This window comes from Theropithecus gelada, chromosome 2 (genome assembly GCF_003255815.1).
Source record: "Theropithecus gelada isolate Dixy chromosome 2, Tgel_1.0, whole genome shotgun sequence".
In the NCBI taxonomy this organism is placed as follows: domain Eukaryota; kingdom Metazoa; phylum Chordata; class Mammalia; order Primates; family Cercopithecidae; genus Theropithecus; species Theropithecus gelada.
The window spans coordinates 190341085-190362533 of record NC_037669.1 but is presented as its reverse complement, the minus strand read 5'-3'; the positions used below and the strand labels follow the sequence as shown (position 1 = coordinate 190362533).

The 21449-nt window shown below is 45.4% G+C and overlaps 1 long non-coding RNA gene and 1 pseudogene across 1 annotated transcript in view; both read left to right on the top strand.

Moving 5' to 3' along the window:
- The first annotated feature begins 639 nt into the window (after positions 1 to 639).
- LOC112619450 overlaps positions 640 to 21449 on the top strand; it is a 46427-nt gene continuing 25617 nt past the window's right edge. Inside the window, exon 1 of the long non-coding RNA XR_003118223.1 lies at positions 640 to 713. This is a non-coding gene — a long non-coding RNA (uncharacterized LOC112619450). The remainder of the gene's footprint in view (positions 714 to 21449) is intronic.
- Positions 9928 to 11170, top strand: LOC112619449 (annotated as a pseudogene).

The following is a 21449-nucleotide window of genomic DNA, read 5'->3' as shown; positions in this document are numbered from 1 at the left end:
GATCATAATAAGGATGGGGAAACTGAGGCTCAGAGAAGGGCAGTGGCTGCCCAAGGCCACAGAGCGGAGTGGCAGCAGGGTTGGGTTAGAGACTGGACCTTGTGACAGAGCCGGCCTGCTTTGGGCTGTTCCACACACCCCTGACTTTCTAGATTGCTTCATATTCATGGAATCGTCCTCCAACTCGACTCCCCAAAATTGTACCATAGATTAACTTTGGGCCCCCCCAAGTCAAAACTTCAGCAGCTCAGGGACATGGACCATGCATGAGGCCTGCTGAACACTCCATCGACTGGGGCAAAGTCCTCTTTCTTTGTGATCAGGGTGTGCACTCTCCCTTGGCCTCTGAAGAAGCAGTGCCCAGGGTTCCTCGATGACTCAGCTGCAGCGGGCTATCTCCCCACACACGTCCGTGGCCACCCTGGCGGGAACCGGGCTCACCATCACCGGCCACCAGAGATGTCAAACCATCCTCCTTCAAACCCCTCCACTCCGGCCCCCCTGCCCTGCTCCAGCCTCGGTCTGTTGTGCAAGAGCCAAAGGGGACTTATGAACACCGAGCCACACGCCCAGGCCCAACCCAGGCCCAGGAGCTCCACCCGAGGGAAACGCCTAACCCAGAACACAGCACTCCTAACTCCCCGGGCAAGGAGGGGAGGCCAGGCAGCCGGAAGGAAACTCCTGGGCTTTTTATGGAATGCATAAAACAAAAGGTGAGGGTCTCCACGTAGGGAAAGGACGCATTATTATTTACGGCCTTGGTCTGGAGAGGAGAACACGCTGCTCTTTGCAGCCCGGCGTGTGATTCATTTCCCCCGGGAGCTGCAGGCCGCGGCAGGGCGTGCGCGCAGGCAGCCTCCGGACAGCCGCGCACTCCCGCCCGCTCGTTTATTTACGGTGCTTTATCAGCGCCTGTGCACCGCGGCGATAAAGTTTATGAAAAGAGGCGGCGTCTCCGGCCGGCGGGCTGGGCCCGGCGCTCCGTTCCCACACTGATTAGGATCAGCCAGGGCTTTGGAAGCTGCAGTTAAGGATCTCGGGTGCCCGGAGCCGCGGCTCCCCCTTCCTGCCCCGCCCGCCGGCTGGCCGGCTGCTGGCCCGCGTGGGAGGCGAGGTCAGGGCTGCGGCCGCGGCCCTTCCCCGGGGAGCGGGAGGGAGGAGGGAGGAGGAGGAGAGAAGCCGCCCTGCGGGGGAGGGAGCTCCAAGGCCCCGGGAAGTGGGAAAGCCAGAGAAAAATACCGTCCAAATATAAATGGGCAGTCCCCACGTTAAGAGATGAACGAGAATTTTTTATTTTTTGAGACAGAGTCTCGCTTTGTTGCCCAGGCTGGAGTGCAGTGGCGCTGTCTCGGCTCACTGCAAGCTCCGCCTCCGGGGTTCAAGCGATTCTCCTGCCTCATCCTCCCGAGTAGCTGGGATTACAGGCGCCCACCACCACGCCCGGCTAAGTTTTGTGTTTTTAGTAGAGATGGGTTTTCACCATATTGGTCAGGCTGGTCTCGAACTCTTGACCTCAGGTGATCCACCCATCTTGGCCTCCTAAAGTGCTGGAATTACGGGCGGAACAGGAATTTAATAGGAATTTTTCTCCTCTGAAGTCGTGGCACCGTCTCCTGTCCCCCTATTTACTTTCCTACATTCCTTGCTCCTTTCCCGTCATTTTACTTGCATTTATTGTGTCTTTGCATTAAGGCCTGATTCATTTTGTCGCTTTTCATTGCCATGTTTTGTTCAGTCCTTCAGAAGATAGAAATTGAACACCTGCACTGTGGACAACACCTCTAAACACTGCAGAGAGAGATCCAGAGATGAACAGCCCTAGCCCTCAGGGTTCTTACGGTCACAAGCACAGGCCAGTAAGAGCAGCCCAGGGTTATGAGTAACAAGAACAGACACTACAGCAGGCGCTTGCTTTAGGGACATTGCCTTGTTTCATCCTCACAGTGACCTCAGGACAGTGCCATCGTTACGCTGTTGGTAAAACAGATGGTAAAACTGAGGCCCAGAGAGGTGAGTGCCTTGCTTCAGATGACTCAGCAAGGCAGTGGCTGAGCCAGGATTTGAATTCAGGCAGAATGGTGGCAGAGCCTGTTTGCCTAACTTGTAAATTTCCCTAACTCTCTCGGACAGAGGGTTGTAGGAGTGCAGCAGACAGGACAACTAACCCTGCCTGGAAAAGTCATGGTGGGCTTCCCAGAGGAGGTGTCCTTAGGCTGGGGCTTGAAGATGAGGTATTTACCAGACAAATAGTGGAGAAGAAGGCTGTCTTAAACAGAAAAACCTTCTTATGTGGTCCTGGGTTCTGGGGGCCCAGCTCTTCTCATCCTCCTTCTCCGAGGAGTGGGGGAACAGAAGCGCAGAGCCTTTATGTTTTGTGAAAGTGGGATCCCCTTCGCCGGCCACCTCCTCGATCTGAAAGGCTCTATCTGCAGCTACTGAATTCCCTTCAGCTCATAAGTCTTCACAGCAATGTCATCCCCTTCTGAAAGCTTTCCTGGGCTGCTCCTTGTCTTGCTGTCCGTGATTGAAAGCAATCCTTCCTTCTCTCCTCCCTCACACCTGCCTGTTTGCATTAAAGTTCTTGAGCTGGACTCCATCAGTCTTTGTTTTTTATTTATTTAATTTATTTTTTAGAGACAAGGTCTTACAATGTCACCCAGACTGGAGTGCAGTGGCGTGATAATGGCTTACTGCAGCCTCATCCTCCTGGCCTCAAGCAATCCTCCTGCCTCAGTCTCCCAAGTAACTAGGACTACAGGTGTGTGCCACCACGCCTGGCTAATTTTATTTTACTTTTTTGAGACAGAGTCTTGCTCTGTAACCCAGTCTGGAGTGCAATGGCACGATCTCGGCTCACTGCAAGCTCTGCCTCCTGGATTCAAGCGATTCTCCTGTCTCAGCCTCCAGAGTAGCTGGGATTACAGGCATGTGCCACCATGCCTGGATAATTTTTGTATTTTTAGTAGAGACAGGGTTTCACCATGTTGTCCAGGCTGGTCTCGAACTCCTGACCTCAGGTGATCCATCTGCCTCGGCCTCTCAAAGTGTTGGGATTACAGGCATGAGCCACTGCTCCCAGCCTCTAGCTAATAAAAAGAAAATTTTGGCCAGACACGGTGGCTTAAATCTGTAATACCAGCACTTCAGGAGGCTGAGGCAGGAGAATTACTTGAGCCCAGTAGTTTGAGACCAGTCTGGGCAATGTAAGGAGACCCCCATCTCTACAAAAAATTAAAAAAAAAAAAAATTAGCTAGGCATGGTGGCGCTCGTCTGTGGTCCCAGCTACTAGGGAGGTTAAAGTGCAAGGATTGCCTGAACCTGGGAGGTCAAGGCTGCAGTGGACTCTGATCACACTCCGGCCTGTGACTGTACTGCAGCCCGAGTGACAGAGCAAGACCCTGTCTCAAAATAAATAAATAAATAAGTTTAATTTAAAAATAAATTTATTTTTGTAGAGATGGGGCTCACTCTTTTGCCCAGGCTGGTCTTGAACTCCCGGCCTCAAGTGATTCTCCCAAGTTGACCTCCCAAAGTGCTGGAATTATAGGCATAAGCCACCGCACCCAGCCCATGAGTCTTTATTGCTAGACTATGAACTCCTGAAGGGCACTGGTATACTCATTTGCTTCTTACTTGCTTCTGCCCAGGCTGGTGTAGTATCCTACTCATAGAAGGTTCTTAGTAACTGCTTTTGGTGAATAGATGGAGGAGAGTGGGAAAGCCGCTGACCGAATAGGTGTCTCTTGTCTCCTCTTTACCCCCTGATAAATTTCATAATCAAGCAAGCTAAAAATGGAGATGTGTGTCTCCACCAAGGTCTGCACCACTCTCTGCCAAGACAGCACAAAGAGCAGGACACTGCCAGCAACCAGACGGGTTGAGACAGAGTAACCCAAGCTGCTAGCCCTTCAAATCCCTCCAGACTAGGAACAGGATTAGTCCTGGGGCTTGGGCCTAGCACTGAGTCAATAAGCGGAAGTCATGTTGCCCTAGTTATCAGGGAGAGGGCTGTGAGGGCTAGGAACCAGGCAGGCCATTGCATAGTCCATCTTGAATTCAGTGAGGCATTCCACAGGGTCAGTGACACAGGAGACATTGGACACCATAGGGTATAATACCAACTCTAGGCAGCTGTCAGGGCCACTGCCCAGGGGATCAGAGCTGTGTCTTGTTCTTTGTTTTTTGTTTGTTTGTTTAGAGCTAGTTTTTAAAAAGTTTAATTGAAAAAGCAATACATGCACACGATCTAAAAATTAAAATATTTAAAAAATGTATACAGTGAACGTTCTGCCTCCAACCATCAACTTCTCAACCTCCTTCTGCAGGTACAGCCATCGTTAGAAGTTTCTTTCCCCAGAGATGCTACATGCATGCATATACAATATTTCTATATTTTCTTATGATGACTTAATGAGGTTGTTGTGAACTGAGCACATGTGCAGGTGTTGATGACATTGTTATAGTTGTCGGCGCTCTGGAAAAGAGATATAAGGCCCATTGAACTTGAGAACTGGAAGACTACTTACTCTTGCACATTCTGAATGACATTCAGTAATTAAAAGTGTGGAGTAATAAAATTTGGATATCTCACATATTACCTGGAAAAAGGCTAGTCTGACTCAAGGGTGGTGGAAAAATCATCTAAGGATGTGTGGTTAGTCACAAATGGTATAGGAAACGTTAGGCCATTTTCGCGCATGCCAGTACACTGTCAGGATGGATCGTAAGGAGCATAACTGATAGAGATCAGGAAACTATTTGTTGGGTCGGTTCTCATTAATGCATTCATAAGTGTCCAATTTGTTGGTTACTCTGCCGTACACTGGTAGGAGGAAGAGTCACAGAGACAAATAAGGTAACTTCTAGTTGAACAGAGGACCAAAATGCACTCATATAATGGCAAAATAAAGGGTGTGCTTAGTAAACCAGTTGATAGGACGAGCATCATTCAATCTAGGGAAGAAAAGGCTGAGATAACTCACTTACTGAAGTACACGGTAAAGTAACTTGAGTTTCCCCAGGCCTCACCACCAGAGTAGGGATGACCTTCTGAGGAGCCCTGTACCCGGAGCCTGCCCATAGCAAAGGACTCCCAGCCGTCTGGACTGCCTCTGAGTTGTCCTAGGAGTTCCCAGGGGCCTGCTCCTGCTGGACACCCTCTGGCACTATGGAGTGAAAGCTCTGGGGAATCTGGGGAAAATAAAAAAGATTCTTCAATCCTCTTCCTTCTGTGTGAGCTTTCAGTTCCAAAGCTCTACCGTCTGTGCTCTGATTTCCTGAAAGACCTCCACAGGATGATCCTTCCGAATTTCCCCTTTAGTCCTGCTGCTCTTCGCAGAACTCGGATATGTCTGGCCGAGGATTGCTCAGCATGAACTGCTCTTCCCCTCCAATGAGCAGGACTGTTTGACTCAGGGAAGGGCCTGGCGGGTCTCCTTCCCCACAGAGCAAGTCCCTCCCCACCCCTGGAGGCTCCTTGGCCTTGGTTCACACTGGGACCTACGTTCCCTCTAATCATAACTAGCAAGTATTCAGTTGTTTTGACAAAAGATTCTAATCAATTGTTCTGTAAGGAAGGTCAACCAAGAGGCCGTGGATATAAACGATAACAGGGAAGAGTTAGTGACTGGAAGGGAGGGATGATGTTAAGGAAAGTTACTTCTGTGCCCTGAGGAAAAGTGCACGGTCTTTCTTGAATAGTTTGGAAACAGGTCCGGGAGCTTTTCAAGCTCAGCCCTTGGTATTCCTGAGGTGGACTGAGGTGTTCCACCTTAAAGGCGAATAGTGGTGGTCTTTTCCCTAACTCAGGTAATGTAATTTTTCCATGTACATTCTTTCCATGCATTTTTCTTCCATTTTCAACCTTTAGCACCTGCAGGCAACAAAACTAATGAAGAAGTAGTAAACAGATATGAATGGGAACGCTTGAAAACCACCAATGATGCTGAGTTTGTGGCTTTTTTTTTTTTTAACATGTGTGCTTGTGGTTTTATACTGCCTGCTCATAATGCAGCCATATTTTCTGCTATTAAAATTGTTCTTAGTTCACGGGATGGAATGAAACAGACCATTATTCCAGGGTGTTCCCGGAAGAGCCTCATGTTTCAGGAAGCACACTTCGGCTTTTAGCTCTCCACCACCTGAGTACACTTGAGTGCTGCTGTTGCAGACTCTGGAGTATTGGTTTCCTTTCCTTTCCTTTCCCTCCTCCCTCTGCTGTTCACATCATGGCCCAGATTGACTCCCAACCTCTGCCAGGCTAAAGATAACCTCTCCAACTGGGCGGTCACCCACAGCCTAAATATAGTCTCAGGGGTGAGTTGGGGCTACCCTGACAGTGACTCCAGGCAGGCATTTAACCACTCATGGCATTAAGTCATCTTAGGAGATGGAAGGAGCTTGGGAGGGGGCAGGGATGACTGCAGAAGGATGGGGAGGGGTAGGAATGAAAGAGGCAGAGAGTGATGGATAGGAAGCTGGCAAACGTGCTTCCGATAAAGGAGGACACGCCGTGCCACATGGTGACTCCAGCAGAAGCTCAGTCAGTCTGCGGATTTGGCTGCTCCCAGCAAAGACTCCTTTTCTGTCTGTTATAATGTTACTTTAATAGAACTCCAAGAGGGAAAAGCCCAGTGCTAATCAGGGCTCAAGAAGTCAGTGGACTTGATGTACAGAATGGGGTGTTTAATTTTATGATGTGGCTATGGGTTACATGAGAGACTAATAAAAGAACTCCATAAAATGTGGCTTGCAGGAACGGGGCTGCAGCCTCTGCCAGAAGGTCAGCCTGTTCAGAAGTGGTTGGAGAGCAGGGCTGATTTCTAGCTGGTGTGGCCACTCTGGTTCTTCAACTGTTGAAAGCCTTCTGAACCGGTTGGTAACTGGCTGCTGCTCTTAGCTTCTCAAGCACAGCCCTGCTGCACTGGCTGCCCAGCCCCGACCCTGGAACCTCCTCACAATCCAACAAGCAGATGCAGAGGACCTGCAGATCCTGCTCTGTGTCTTGTCTCTGGTGTCACCACATTTCTGAGTGGCTAGTGCTTCTGTATCTCTGGCTAATACTTTAAATATCACCTGTCCTACCATATATCTTCCTTGGGATTTGTTCTTTCGAATACCTGTGGAACAGTCCAGGGACACAGTTCTGTAAAACTCTCCTTAACTGATCCCAGGCCCGTCCAGGGAGGCTTTCTTGGGTCGGGGAGGCCTGCTGCTCTCATGGTTGTTACAAGGACACACTCAACCTTTCCCTTGAATCACAGTTGGCTGCCTCAAAGGAGAGTTTTAGTAGGTACAGGAATGACATCAGGGTTAAAGAATATTTTTGGAAGGAAGAGGCAAATTTGCATAAGATTTCTGAACCAGGAATTGCATTTGTCATAGAGTTTGAATTAGAGGAATGCTTAGAGCACATCTGGACTCTTTTCATAGCCAGCACGGAACCCCACCATATCGCCTCTGGCAGGAGATAGCCAGCCCCTTCTAGGTCATGTCCACTGATAGGGAATTCAGCTCTTTGAAAGGAAGCCTCTTGTGTGAACCAGCAGGAGCTGAAATCTTCCTAAACAAATCAAAGTGTGAATCCTTTTGTTGAGCTGAAATCTTCCTATACAACTCAAATTTTGACCCCTCACCTAGAGGGAATTGCAAATCCAAAGAGTAAGCAATGACAGCTACTAATATGTCTGATTTTATCAAGTGAACTGAGAGGCCGTGAGATCATTCATTCAACCAGTTTCCCGAGTGGCTGCTAAGTGCCGGTGCCTGGTGCTGGAGACTCAGTGGGCACCTGGAAATGGTTCTGCTCTGAAAGACTGTCCAGCCTCTTTGAGCCAGGACTAGACAACTGGGGACACCTGGGAAATCAGAGGGGTCTAACCTTTGCTTCTGGAGCCAATTCCAGGCTGGGGTCCGTCTTTGGGCGGGGGCTGTCCTGGGTGACTCTGGGCAGGAAGCTTCTGCCTGTGGTCCTCCTTTTCTCTACAGGTTACCAACAGCCTGGCGAGCCTGCTGAGAGCATGGGGGCTCTCAAGGTGGGCTCTCACTGACAGACATTGAGACGGAGAGGTGGAGGGTTGTTTGCCATCTCACTCCTCACACCCTCTGAAAATACCTGTGAAAGTCAAATGACATTTTATAATGCATTTTGCTGAATTAACAACTGAACAGGCTCTTTTATGTTTCATAAACAAGAAATAGTACACAAGTTAGATAAGAAAAAGGCGGACAATAAAAGTACGTATAACTTCATCATCTACAGGTGACAACGTGGTGTTTGTCCATGCCAACACTTTTCTGAGTATATGTGATATATCCGTGTGTGGGGGATAGACACACACACACACACACACACACACATGCTTTGTAATCTCGCCCTTTTCACCCAGTTTTTTCCCCAATGAACACAATTTTAAAGTGAATCTACTTATTCAAGGATCTGTCATTAATGCACATAACTTTGAAGGACTCATCCAAAGAAATCAGATGTGGAGAACAAAGAGTTAAACCATCTCAGAAGTTAAGGAGGCATTCGCCAGGGACCGTAGATCCAGGGTGTCCTGGATTTCTTTGAAAGGGTTGAGGTGAGATAGAGATTTTCATTAGATGGTGCCCTGTCTGCCCTCTACTCAAATTTTGACCTAGTGAAGAGAGCCAAGGAGGAGATTTCTCTCCTGTGGATCAGTGGGTGGAAAGCTTGGGGAGAGGCTGTAATTGTGGAGAACCCTGCGCTTGGTTCCTTTAGACTCGTGGACCCATGGAAAGGGCTACCTTGACATTCATGAATGGGCTTTCCTGGTCCCAGGTTGCTGAGGAGAAGCTGAACATGGGGACTGAGAGGCCTCCTTCCTTCCCATACCTTAATTGGGACTGACCCCTTATATCCAGCTACACTGATGTCCCACAGGGGCCGTCCCTCCCACCACTCACAGGACTGTGATCACTGAAAGAACCCTCAGAAGCTGGCCTTGAACTTCAAAGAACAGATACAAAAAAACAACTCTGCACCTACAGGGCCTTAGTGGGCAGAGAGAGGGAGAGGAAGCATCCGCCGAACGGCCCTTCATGGAAATCACACTGCCAGAATAGACAGCCAGGGCAGAAGTGTAAGACGGACATTCAACCGCAGTATCCCAAACAAACAAACAAACAAAAACAAAGAAACACAGACTTCCTGGAGCTTTGACTAAAATACTCATTGGACACAATAAAGCAGACTGAGAAGGCCAAGTGCAAGAATATCCCAAATACAGAACAAAAACACAGAGATGGAAATCATAAGGGCAAAAGAGGAGACTAGGAGGCTCGATCCAGTAGACCTAATAGGAGTTATAAGACAAAGAGAAAAATGAACACAGGAAAGAGAGAATCATTAAACAAATGATAGAAGGTAACTTCTTTGAGTGAAAAAGACTTGGGTCAGAGGTTTAAGAAGAACTCGTGGGGTTCCTGAAAGTCACATACCTAAACCCATCCAAATTAAATTCTTGAAGAGCAGGTAAAAAGAGAAACTTTTGCACCCTTTACTACAAAGAAAAAAACATTAATTACCAAGAAACAGAAAAGAGACAGTGTCACGCTTCTCACCTACAATAATGGGAAGCTGGAGAGAGGGGAACGATATCTACAAAATACTTGAGTCAGCTGAAATACCTTTTGCTGGCCAGGGTTTAAAAAAAAAAAAGGTTACACCCTCCCGAGTAGGTGGGATTACAGGCACGTGCCACAACGCCTGCCTACGTTTTGAATTTTTTTGGTAGAGACGGGGGTCTTGCCATGTTTCCCAAGCTGGTCTTGAACTCCTGGACTCAAGCAGTCCACCTGCCTGGGTCTCCCAGAGTGCTGGGATTACAGGCATGAGCCATCGCACACAGACTGATTTTTAAAAATCGTATCACCGAATGGACAAGACAGGGGTGTTGCTGAATATGTCAGACTCAAATCTGGATAGCAGCAAGAAGAATTTCTTTGAGGGGGGAAGTAGCTGATGAGAAAAGTGTGATTTTGACATGGGTGCCAGTTAAAGATGACCCAAATATGGAACCAACGGAACCCAAGTGTTTCTTCAACTTCTACTGTCACACTGGAGAAGCCTAAGAAATACAATCAAGGTCATCTACTTCAAACAAATGAACAATTTACAGCTCCACCAAAGGCTGGATACAAAATACCAGCCCTTCCCTTGCCGGCCACTTTGCCTCCCATTAGTAAGGTGTGTCGGGACACTTCGCGGGACTGGTGTCAACAACTTGGTTTGAGTACCAATGGCAAGAAAATAGAAGTTTATCTGAGGCTCCGCAGGCATGCTTATCCTGAACAACAGCAAGATATGCCTGAAACGCCACAAGAGACCAGATTACAGCGATGTTCAAGGAAACACAAGGCAGTGACCGAGAGAGCAAGGGGCTTCAGAAAAGTTATGAGACGAATGAAAGAACAGAAGAGACTAATACAGTTGAAGTGATAATTTCAGCGCAGGGAACCATGTTGGCATCATGGGCAAGAATTGCTGCAAGAGCTGTTCAGCCGAAGCCTGTGAATTCATGTTCCATTCCTGTTTCTGTTGAGGCCTTTTCGATGCAAGCCTCTGGTGTCAGGTGGTGTGTGGTCCATGGCAGATGTCTCTCAGCAGACACAAAGGGCTAGGTACGCCTGCAGTTTCATGCAGGTCAGGCCTGGGTGCCTACCACTCACAGGAGGATGATTTCTCTCTTCTTGTTACCTGCCTGCATTTTCCAGTCCCCAGGCATAGAAGATAATATGTTATGCTCTGACTTTGCTAAGAGGAATAAGAAGATGAAAAGATTAATGACAATGGAGAAGCAGCAGCAACCTCTTTTAATACAATGTACTAGAGAAGGAAGGATGTACTTTCAGACCACGTAACCTATTATGAAGGAACAGTAGAGGAGACAATTCGAATGAATCCTCGTGATCTATAAAACAAAATCATAGTGACTAGGACTCCACAGTGAAGATGGTTGACCAGTGACACAGTCCCATCTAAAGAGCCCCTTTCTGTAAGTCTGAAAACCCATTAAAGTCACTGAAAAGAAAAAAGTGTATCATCCAGTATCCCATCTGAGAAAAATACTATAGAAAGAACCTTAAGCAAATCAAAAATGAACTGAAATAGGTAACTCAAGAAAGGAGATGAAGAGAGAAGTTGGTTGTGGACAAATGGGTCTCTCCTCTCTGTCTCTCTCTGTCTCTATCTCTCTCTGTCTCTGTCTCTTTCTCACTCCCTCTCTCTCTTATGCAATTGCAACAGAAGTCCCAGCTGAACCCAGGGGGAGCTTTGGAGCTGGAGTTGCTCTGCATTGAGATGGGTCTGGCCTTTTCACTTTTTACCTTGCCCTTGAGGAGTAGTTGCAAGGAGGTTGCCCCAGGGAGGGAAGCAGACCTGAGGTGTGGCAGTTGCCTTCAGCTTAAGGCAATTCCTGGAGAGAGACTCAGCTGTGAGCTGTCTGCAGCCAACATTCAGCAGCTGAAGAGGGAAATATCACGTATGACATAGTGCCATTTATTTGAAATTATGTTATGTATGTACGTGCGTATGTATGTATGTATCTGCCATGGTGTGGTAGGAAATGTTTAACAGTCAGCCCTGTGGGGAGGGAGCGGGGGAGAAAAGCCCTGATTTGTAGCTTTTGCTGATTTTTGTGGTATAAATACTTCTATCATGGCTGATGTCAAACCACCAATGTGATGTCACTGAACGTGGAGCCAGAACAGGACGCACACGGTTGCCTCTCATGAGCACAGAAGCTGGCTTCAACACTCCGCTGTATAAGCATGAGAAAATTTAGGGGGAACATGGGAAAGGGGAGAGGCATGTGGAACAACAGTCCGGCATTTGGGCATCCTGTTCAGTAGGAGAGCTTTGAGTTTTTTCTCTGTTTTCTCTCCATGTGGCTAATTTTCTTTATTGGGGTTAAATTTCTAATCCTCCTCTCTACCGTCCCCTGCCCCTTTCCACCTTCCACCCCTAAGTTGTTATCCTTTGCAGCTAGTGTTTCAGAAGTCATCTCGAATACTTGTTCATATTGAAGTCCTTGTGGCTATCAAAACAAGAAGCGGCTTCTAGGTAGGTGCTTCTGAGGATCGATGTGGTCGTGAATGTCAGGGCATGACAAACTTTATGTAAGGAGCCAACCAGTAAATATTTTTGGCTTTATGGGACATATGGTCTCTGTTGCAGCTGCTAATCTCCTGCAGGACACAGTTTGCTGACTCCTGTTTTATATGATACCATTGTATGATAAGCCTCTACATAAGTGTTAATTATGGTTATTTCAAAGGACCCAGAGAAAGAAATCTTTTAACTCTAGAAATTCAGGCCAACCACTCAGAGGAGGGATATAGGCTTTGGGGGAGGTTTTTGATTCACCGGCTTTGTGACAGTAGCTGTATGCAGGATTTTTTTTTAACTTCTTCTTATCTAGGGTTAAATAAGATGAGAAAAAGAGAACCCCTGGATTAAACAACAGCAACAACAAACAAACAAACAAACAAACCAAAAAACCTCTGCAAACCTTAACAAACCAAAAACCGAATTCTACTGACAAATCCCTTTATGTTTAGGATCTTGTTAATTCAGAATTTAGAAAAATATATTAATATCTGGGAAGGAGGCAGGCACTCACCATTATATTATCTGCAAAGAAACATATAGTGGACAGATTAACAGAGTAAATCAGGCCAGGCGGGCAGAAACCTTCATACAGCTAAGAAACTAAATTCTTCATCATCTTTCTAGCAAGTGAAATATTTGAATGTTCATGTGAAACCCACAAGTTTTTTATTCATAAAAATGGATCATGGCTGGGTACATGGTGTGTGCCTATAGTCCCAGCTATTTGGGAGTCTGAGGCCAGAGGATCACTTGAGCCCAGGACTTGGAGGCTGCAATGTGCTAGAATCATGCCTGTGAATAGCTGCTGCACTTCACCCTGGGCAACACTGTGAGACTCTGTCTCTTTTTTAAAACAATGGATCATGTAGAACCTTTTTTGTCAATACTTGATGAGTTCCTCAAGAATGTTGGTGTAGATACTAAAGCTACAGTTATCCAAATATATCTGGGCCAAGTCTCTTCTCCTAGCTTCAACTTTTCCATCTTTAAATGAGTATTTTAGATTTCTTAGACAGTGCTATGGTTTGAATGCACTCCCTAAATTTCATGTGTTGGAAATATAACCCCCAAATTCTTATGTTGACTAGAAGTGGGGCCTTGGGGGGTTGTTAGGGTTAGATAAAGTCGTCACAGTGGGGCCCCAATGATGTGACTGGTGGCTTTATAAGAAGAAGAAGAGAGGCCTGAGCTGACAGAGATAGTCTTGGCCACTCTCCATGTGACGCCTTCTACACAGCACGAAGGCCCTACCAGAGGCCAGCACCATGCTTTTGGACTTCCCAGCCTCCAGAATTGTAAGAAATAAATTTCTTTTCTTTATAAGCGATGCAGTCTCAGGTATTCAATGATAGCAACAGAAAATAAACTAATACAGCCTTATGAATTTTGGTAAATTTCACTAAAAATATTAAGCCCACTTACTAGAATATGCCCTGTCTTCTCACCACTTCTTGCCTTGTTGTTGCACAAGGTTGACTATATAAGAGGCCGATTCCATTTTGGCTTCTAATTGCCTTAGGATATATATGTGTCTGTGCGTCTGTGTGTGTATGTATATATATATTTATATACTGGCAATGAAAGAGTTGTTTTCTAATAGAAAGTTCTTGCTTCATTATTATCTACAATGGTTTGCTTATAAAAATCCTTGCAGATTATATGAAAATCTCCACTAATCACTGAGTATCATATTTTTTTTAGTAGCTTCCAATAAATACTTGTTGACTTTCCCCTAGTGACCTGGAAGCTCAGAGCAGACTTTAGTGTCCAGACAAACCCACTCAGGTTATGTTGCAGTTCTCTCTCAATAACTCTTACTCTTTTCTGTTTCACAGATTTCTACGGAAATTTGGTGGAACTAAAGGGGAATTGACTAAGGAGCATTAATATATGTATGGAGTGAATTCTGATCACTCCTTTTGAAAATCCTTAACTACCATGTTTTATACTTCACTTGTGTTATTATCTGACACCCCAAAATACTGAAGTACATAGTGACCTCAAAACAAGAGAGATGTGCACAGGATTGGATGGGTTCATTTGTTTATTTTAATGCAAAAAGGAGGAGATAGGCAACATTTTTTGAGAAGAGTATTTTTCCAGGAAGGTATCACAGCTTAATCTTGCATTAGGGGAAAAGCACTAGATTAAACTGAAGCTTTGGTTTTTATCACTAGACAGTTCTGAGTTTAAACATACCCTTTCACTCCAGTCAGCCTCGATTTTCTTTACTGTAAGCTGAGAAGACTACATGGGATGGTAGGAGATAAAGCAAGAGGCTGTATCTGGAAGTGCTGGCTACATGTGAAGTGTGGTATCAGTGAAGGGGATTCAGTAAGACTGGCCCCTCAGAATCCACCACAGTCAGCACTCAGATGGAATCCTGACCGAGGGATGGACATGCAGAGGCCATTGTTCTTGCCTTGAACAGCAAATGCTACTTGCTGGGTGGCCCAACAGTCCTGTGCCTCCATTTGTTTCTTGCTGCTCCAGCAAAAAGATAATCATTTAGGGAGGCTCTAACGTGGCTTGAAATGAGCACATAGGAACTACCACGCCAATGAAGTCACAGTAAGTATCTCTGGGATGCCCATGAGAAATACATGTCTACCATAGATCCTCCCCTCCCCTCTCCTCCACAGGTGTACACAGTTGGCCTCTCCTTTAAGCTCCAGTTAAAGTACCAGCCGCTCTGTGGACCCTTCCCTGAATTGTGTTCTTTTCTTTCCTCCAGGCCGTAATTCTTGTCCGTGTCATATTGTCGTAGCATTTACTGCTTATTTTGTGCATCTGTTACTGAAGTTAGTTTATTGTGTACCTACTATGTGCAAGGCTCTGTGCAGATCATAATTATATATTGCCTGGAGAGGGACTCAGCTGTGAGCTGTCTGCAGCCAACATTCAGCAGCTGAATGGGGAAATATGGTAGGTCAAGTCAGCACCCCTGCCCTTCCCAGCATCCTCCACAATAGGCTCTGACAACCCCCTTAAGATGAATATTAGCATTGTTTATCTCTGTATGTGTTACACCCCTTGAGGCCTGGGATCGCTTGTGGTACACACATTCTTCACATTGTCCAGCATGCAGAGTGGACAGCTAAGGGTCCAGCCATGAGTCACCCTACCATCTGCCAGAATGCTGGGATAACATGGTAGTGAGTAGAGCACATAATGATAAAAGTTATATATGCCCAATTTCAAAAGTTTGGAAATACAGACAATTACAAATTTACCTATAATTTCACCCTCCAGAGATACTTCTGTTGATTTTTTAGTGTATTTCATTTTAACCTTCTTTTATCTGTGCCTTTATTTACCTAATGTGGAAGAGTCTACTTGCAAAGTTTTATACCCCATTTTCCCATACTGTTACAAATTTTGAAAACATAGTTTAAATATCTATATAATATTCTATCATATTGATGAACCATCCTTTATTTGCCAATTTTCTTATTAGACATTTAGGTTGTGGTCAAGTTTTTCACTATTATAAACATTACTGTAATGGAGATTTTTTATAGCTATGTCTACATGTCACCATGCTTATGTATCTGATTATTTTTCTTTGATGTATTCGAAGAATGTAAATTACTATCCAAAGGGTATAAAATGTCTAAAATTATTGCCAAATTGCTGTCAGAAAGGTTCCTCCTTTCTAGTCTTGTCAGCAGGAATGCCTGATTTGTCATGCCTACACTAAAATTAGTTGTATTTTTCAATATTTACAAATTCAGCTAGAGTGTATGGAGTTCCGGTTTTACTTTTACAGATGTCTTTGATCATTAGTGAACTTAAACATTTTAATATATTCATTGTCAGCTTTTTATTCCTTTTTCTCTGAATTACCTGTTTATGTTTTTAACTGCTTAAAAATGGAAGTGTTAGTATTTTTTCTATTGTGTGCTACAGAGGCACTGCTAAAGGTTTTAAAAACCACTCTAAGACACCTGCATGCCTTTTGATGCCACACCATCCATGGCCACCTTAGAAGAAAGATTAGTCCCAGATGTAAAAGACAGTTTCTTCAACTACAACCTTGATTGTGTTGGGTTATTGTACCATTTGTTCCTTTGATAAAGAGTGCACAAGGGAATGTGAGTACCGTTTTTCTTTTTCTTTTTCTTTTTTTCTGCAACACACTTTCCACTAAGCGGATCTTTGTGCTGAAACAGATTTGCAGGCCTGCCAAACCAGACGATGCTGCTGGCAGGAAGATGCACATGGTCTGATGTTAACGCAAGAGTGAGAAAACCTCTTTGGTACAGTCACAGGAGGTCAGCCCAAATGTAGAATTTCCTTCCTTCCTTCTTTCCTTCCTTCCTTCCTTCCTTCCTTCCTTCCTTCCTTCCTTCCTTCCTTCCTTCCTTCCTTCCTTCCCTCCTCCCTTCCTCTCTGCCTCCCTTCCCCCTCCCTCCCTCCCTCACTCTTTTTACTTTCTGTAATTCAAAGGTGGCAGGAATGACTTGACTCATTAGACCATACATTTTTTTCAGAAATATATTTCTGAAAATATATTCTCTGTTTTGTATGTTTTCTCTGTTTTGTCTCTGTTTTGTATGTTTTTCCTGGGTAATACAGATTTCTAAAAACATTGAAAGAGTAAAGCCTTTTGTGGAAGTCCATTCATAAAATGTCCAAGAAGAATTCATCACAGAAACTTCAACCAATCTTTTTAAAAAGTAGACCCCAACAACTCCCTTCAGATGGGTACTATTATCTTGATTTTACAGATGAAGCTTAGAAAAGTTAAGCAATTTGCTCAGGGTCAATAGCCAGCAAAGCAACAGCATCAAAACTTAGATCCAGTTTTATCAGAAAGCTCCAGTTACAGTCTTTTATTTTTATTTATTTATGTTTTTTGAGATGAAGTCTCACTCTGTTGCTCAGGCTAGAGTGCAATGGTGCAATCTCTGCTCACTGCAACCTCCATCTCCTGGGTTCAAGCTATTCTCCCTGCCTCAGCCTCCTGAGTAGCTGGGATTACAGCCACCACACCAGGCTAGTTTTTGTATTTTTAGTAGACACAGGGTTTCACTATGTTGGTCAGGCTGGTCTTGGACTCCTGACCTCAGGTGATCTGCCTGCCTGCCTTGGCCTCCCAAAGTGCTGGGATTACAGGCATGAGTTCCCATACCTGGCCTCTAGTTACAGTCTTTAACTATGTGTGATTGGAAAGCCCATAGCAGGTCCATGAGGCCGGCCCTGCAGGAGACAGGACACCACGGTGCAACATTTGCCACAGTATTAGACCAAAAGGCTTGCAGAGTTTGCAAATTGCTGCATGAAAGAGAATCCTTAATGGAGGCCAGGGCAGCCGTCTTCCTGGAAAAATGGCAAAGGAGAAATTGGACACATTGGAGTGAAAAATACAAAGAAGATGGTTAATGAAGGGAATTATGGTGGTCCCTTCCTTCCTCAAAGACTTTAGGAACTCCCCGTGTGGTGGGTCAGTTTCAGTGATTGCAAAAGGCTATGGAGTTTCTAGGGCTACAGAGGAGGAAGAGTGGGTCCCAGCAAGATGGACGTGAACTACGAGAGGCTCTACCATGGTATAGAAATAGGATCTCAGGAACCAAGAGGATGAGCCTCAGGCATGGAAGGGCTTGAAGAGGAGAAAGACATGCCAGTGGATTGCCAGGGAATGGGCACACTTTGGTTTCAGATGCCAACCCCTCTCAGGTGCATGGTGAATTCTCCCTGTTAACTGAGCGCCCTATTGTAACTGCAAACAGCGCTCTCAGGAACGGAGGCTGGGCTGAGGGGACAGAGTGCTTTCTGGTTCGGTGGAACAGATTCTTTAAGCCAGTGGCTTTCTTACTTTTTTGGATCATGACTCACAGTGAGGAGTATCTTTTCTATTACAAACCAGTGACCCAAACATATAGAGACAGTCGCCAACTCACAGTGGTTCCATATGGGATGTTTCAACTTTAAAATGGCACAAAAGTGATATGCATTCAGCATGGTCCTTGGGTTACATCTGGATGAACCCATCATAAATTGAGGAGCATCTGTATGAGACTGAAGAATTTCATGGTATAATTTTTACCCTTACTATGCAAGATGCACTCAAGTATTTCCTATCCTCTTCTATTCATTTAAGCAAAATTACTGGCACCTCTTGCTACATTGATTTCTCAATCCACTAATGGGTCATGGCTTACTGAGCGAAAAATCACTGTTCTGAGTTGCACCACGTATCTACAAGAGGAAGTAGTCACTTGGGCCCCTTTGAGCCACAATCAACAGCATAGAAGTTGCATATAGAATAGTTTTTCTTTTTAGGGAGAAGAGACTAAAAAGTAGATGTGTTAATCCTGGTTAACCTCTGCCCCTGTAGCCTGCAAATAACTTCCCCTGTAGTGGATTTGGTATTGTCCAGGATGTGGTTCTGTAAGGCCAGGATTGGAAGCCCATTTCAAATATGTGCGGAAGTTTCTTGAATACCGCTGTAAGCTCAGTCTTGCCGAGATAGGGCGTCATCCCTCACGAGCTTCCCAGGACCCCTTGGCTGTACACACAAAGAGAACCAGGCTTTTCTTGTTTGGGCCTTTGCTCCTTCCTATTTGATTGAATTTGAAGAGGAACTGTTTGCCTTCGGCCACACATCCTGAATCATAATCAGGATGCTGCTGGCACAGAAAACCTGCTCCCACCCTTGCCTGAAATAACTGAACAGGGAAGTAGAGTTCCTCCCCTCTCCAACCTTAAAGAAAGAGGCTCATAATTTATTGTGTGCTGGCAATACATCAAAAGTCAGTTCAGTCACTTACAGTAAAATCAAGGAGGACAGAACAATGAATAGAGAGTGGGGTTAAAACACCTCATTAAAAAGAACAAATTGTTCAGTTGACACCTATTCTGATGTCATATTTGTTAGCCAGAGTCCAGTGGCCTTTGGAGATGCTTCCCTGGCTGTGGGATGTGAAAAAGGCATAAAGCCACACTCTCAGCTTTTTCAGCTTTTCAATTCAGCACACACGCTTCGCTCCAAAGATGTATCAGGGACCCCGTGATTAGGGGATATTAGTTGTCTAGGACTGTGCTGCTGCAACAAATCACTATGAATTTGAGAACTTAAAACAACAAAAATGTATTTGCTTTCAGTTCTGGACCAGAAATCTGAACCCAAGGTGTTGGCAGGGCCACACTCCCTCTGAAGGCTCTGGAGGAGAAGCCTTCTGTTGGTCCCAGCTTCTGGCGGCCCCAGGCATCCCTTGGCTTGTGACTGCGTCATCTCAATAGCTGCCTCCTCCTTCACAGGGCGTTTTCCTTCTCTTCGAATGTCTCTTCTCTGTGTGTCTCTTAGCAGATATTTAGCATTGGATTTAGGGCCCACCTGGATAATGCAGGCTGGTCTTCCTGGAGATCCTTAACCTTATTATCGTGTGCCCCTAAGAATGAAGGCCTTTGTCATAATAACAAGCAAATTACACCCAAGAATATGAACAGTAATTCGGTAGAATCTATTATCAAGACTCGTTTTACTATAACACACAATCACAGAGAAGGGTGACGCTATGGTTGATGTTACGGTGTCTACAATTTTCAAATGTTTTGGCAGAAATCTAGAGAAGCCTACGATCACAAAAGTGTGAAGAATTGTTAAGTCTAGGTAGCAGTTACATGGATGTTCATTGTTCTATTCTTTTGACTTTGTTTAATGCTTGAAGTTATTCATAATTAAAAACTTGGGGGAGGGTGGGGGAAGAAAAATCTTGAAGCAAACTTTCTTGACCTATCTTTCATAGGCTCTACGAGGGTTGGGGTGGAGGGGTTTCAGGGACCAGGAAGCTTCCAAATTTATATTAGAGCTTTTGTGGTGCCCGCGTGCTAGCGTGTGTGCTTTTCTTTCATTTTCTGGGGGAAAAGTTGATTGTAGCATTGTTCAGTACAGTGAATAAGAGCATGGAGTTCAGGCAAACCTTGTTTAGGGTCTTGAGTTTGCCTCTTACTAGCACTAGGACATTGACAAACTTGTTTAATGCCTTGAACCAATTTTCTCATCTGTGAAGTGGGGATAGTGACAATTCCCATCTCATTGGGATATTGAAAGGAAGAAGTAAAAACATACCTTTCACAAGGGCTTTCTGCATTTAGAGCACTGTTTAAAGCATTTTTAGATGTGACCGTCTTATTGAATTCTCGTAACTCTGTGAGCTACGTCCTAGTATCACCATTTTGCATATAAGAGAACTGAGGCACAGAGAAGTTGAGTAACATGCCCAAGGTCATACCACGATTAAATACAAGAGCTGGGATTTGAACTGAGCAAGCCAAATCCTCTCTCTGGTATCTTTACATCCCACTTTGCATAGTGTCTTGCCCGTGGTGAGCCCGTCGGTTCATGTTTGTGTGACGGCATGTAGGAAATCCCTGGTAACCGCTTTTGCTGAATGCCATCAGGAATTTCTTTCCAGGTTGTCAGTTAGAAGGGTGCTAAATGTGTTCCTGTTGTGGATGACAAAACGTGCTTGTTTAGAAAAGAGACATCTTTTATGAGGCTGATGTCCAGTCCTTTGAAATAATAGCTTTAAAGCTCACATTTGAACAAGCTAGTGGAAAAAGGGTTAGTCTAGTGAAGACTTCTGCTCCCGTTCCAATCAGCTGCTGAGGTTGGGCTGTAGCCAGATTGATGACTCTTCTCCCATATGCAAGAGGGCGAAGCACTAGGGTGTTACCAGGAATTGAGACCTGGACAGGCTGCAGGACTGGGCACCCAGCCGAGTCACACCCAATCGGTGGGCGCTTGCCAGCTTCGGGCCTAGGCTGTTGCCCCTGAGACTGGGCAGGGCCGGCAGCTCTTTGCTTGCTGATTCTCTCATCTCCCAGAGCAACAGCCTGGTGCAGACTGTGTTCACCCGTGGGAATGTTCCTCCCGCATCGGCAGGGCCTGCAGTGTCCCAGGGTGTGGCCACATGCTCCTTTGGGCTCATACAGATGTCTGTACTCAGAGGACGCCACTGTGCCATCGTGGGTTCAGGGCTGAAGTGCAGGACAGGGGCTGCTCGCTTTGAGTCTCAACTTTTGGGGCCTTTCACTGGGCTCTTGCTGAATGCATACAGTATTTAAAGGCGGGGGCGGGGGGCATTTTAAGACTGTTAGTGTGTCAATACTCGTAGAAAGAGATTAGAGACTTTGGTTCTAAAATAAACTCTCTGATTTGTTACACAGATTTGTGGAATTCACGTTTTCTCCTCTCCAGGCCTCAACTTCCCCATCTGGAAAATTAAAATAACTCCAGTCCTATCCATATCACTGGATTATGCTGAGAACTGAATGAGATAATCAGCATAAAAATGGTCAGTAAACTGC